Here is a 2,623-nt window from a genome sequence, read left to right on the forward strand (position 1 = left end):
TGTTATGTTCAGAGTTATCATGAACTGTTAAAGATGTTTTAGCATCCTTTTCCATAGAAAGCAAGATCTCATTCTGATATTCAGAAGACTTTCAAAAGAGAAAAAAGTCATTAGATTTGGTATCTCACTTTCTATGAGAAAAAAAATCCTAAAAGTATGTTTACATTTAAAAAATTGAATTTTTTTTTTGTGAAGCTATGAAAGCTGCCAGAGCAACAATTTCAAAAAGCAAAAGCCTCTTTTTAAAATTATCTGGGAAGTCTATGTGTATGTGTGTGTGTGTGTTTGTACGTATGTGTGTAACACAAAAATAATAAGTGAAAATACTTTAGAAGAGATGGTGAGCCATATGTTAGATATAAAATAATCATGCCCATCATGGGGTATAGGCGGGAGATAACCCAAATGTCATAAAAGAAAAATGTGTTAGTTTTACAAAGCTTCAACAGGGCCAAAATGCAAAATGTTAAAGCACAGTAAGAAAAATGAATGATATACCCCCACTCCCTCCCTCAAAAACATCAAGGATCATAAGGAAACAGGAGAAAAAAGTTGACACATATTTTTAAATATGCCAAATCATTACTGACTTCAAGACAATATAAAGTGCTTGGGCCATTATACCCACCCAGATTCTCATTATCAACAGACTTATCTTCTTCCCTCCCTTCCACCCAAATTTAGTTGTTTTTCTGCAGAAAAAATACACAGCATCCCTATATTAATAAGAAATGAAAACAGTGAGTACAACTGATATAGATCCATTGACTTTTATTACAAATGTACTTGATCACTTGGCTTCAAAAAGTTTAAAATCAATACCCTATTTTCTGTAGGCCAGTACAAAGCAAACTGTTTTACAAATTAAATACCTAAAAATTTGACAAAAATAGTAAAATCTGATGAAAAACAATTATAAAAATCCTTAATCTCTCTCTTCAAAAAAGGAGGCAGTCTTCCCAGTCCTATTACACAATATTAATAATATTCACCATTTTTAGAATAGGTAGCTAAATTATATTTTTGTTAGCATAAAAAAACTCTTATTGACTAATAGTTTTTATTTGTATATGCTCCAGTTAAGTTTGTGAATGCCATCTGATTGCAATATAATCAACTATCTTTAATTGAATCTAATTTACACTTATTTAACAATTTGCATAGTTGGAAAGGGATAAAGGTTATTCTACTACTAATTACCATAGGCTATTACAGTGCTATTTTTCAAGGCAATAAGTATTTGCTCCCAAATGAAATTATTTTCTTTAGGCAGGGGTTAAAATTACTAGCAGCTTTCTCCATTACCTGAAAAATCAAATTGGAATAGTTATCTATATTTAAATGTGAAGGCCTAAAAACACTGATATACTTTCCACTTTGAGTCAAATTTCAACCCCTGCACAGGACAACTAGAAAGTGAGACTTTCAAGATTTTTTTCTTTAATTTCCCTGTTGGTTTTGGTTTCTACTCTCCATGGCTTTTGAGAAGCTGGAAAACAGTTTGTCTTTCTTGACTAGCATTGTCTTTTTTCCATTTGGCAAATATTCATCTATCTCCAATCTGTATCTAGTAGAGGAAAAGCCAACATGGCTTTTCTTATGAACTTCCTTTGTTGTCAAAGGCATGTATAATGATTTCTACAGTTCTGGTTAGTTAACTTTAGCTCCCTCTGTGGCTGGATGTCTGCTGTTTCTAACATCAGCATGATAAATAGGAGGCACAAATAAAAAGTAGCTTAAAAAAAGATTTGGTGATTAAAAAAATAGACAATAGCACACACACACACACACACATTTCAAATCTGGTGGCTGATCTCTGGATTAAATTACTTGACAGTGTCTCTCATTTTAAAGAATGTCAATATTGCAATGCATTTTAAGTTTTCTTTTATACTTAGGCAAATAACATAGTTTAACCAAGCTCTTGGACCTTAATTGTAAGACAAAGCAGATCAATAAAAATAAGGCATACTCATCAGAAATTAAGTTTTGTTTGCTTGTTTTTGGCACATTTGATCATACTGTCTTCCATGAATAACACATATGGTCAAATATACCATTTCATTTTTTGTTTCATCACAAAATTTACCAACCAGTAAAATAAAAACAAGGAAAAACTCCAACATAAAACACTGAGATATAGAACCTTGGTAAAGTACCGAGCACCTGGGGGTGGGAGGGAAGGACAGGGGACAGATGAATCAGGAGAGAGGAGAAGGGAAGGTTGGGAGGGTGCTTGGGGAGGTAAAGTGAGATGCTTAAAAGATAGCATCTTTACAGTCACTTAGTCTTCTCTATGATCACTTCTTAAGTCTTAAAAGATCTGCATGTGGGTTTCTTTTTAAACCCACTGACCATAAATCAGACAATGGTCTCAAAATCTTAGTAAGATTGTGTTCAACTGTTATAGTGTAAAGACAACTGCACAATACATGTGCTTCTTGATCCGGTAGGATTCCAAGCAGAATCTGAAGTCTATAGATAAGAAAGGCTTCACTTTAGGTAACTGACCCTAAAGAAAACCTCATGAAAGAACTCGCATCTCAAAGAAAGGACACTTTGCCTAAGTTCGCTGTGTTTTTGTTGACTCGCACTACTTATTGCTGGCTACTAGGAAACACTG

This window comes from Lepus europaeus, chromosome 4 (genome assembly GCF_033115175.1).
Source record: "Lepus europaeus isolate LE1 chromosome 4, mLepTim1.pri, whole genome shotgun sequence".
NCBI lineage: Eukaryota > Metazoa > Chordata > Mammalia > Lagomorpha > Leporidae > Lepus > Lepus europaeus.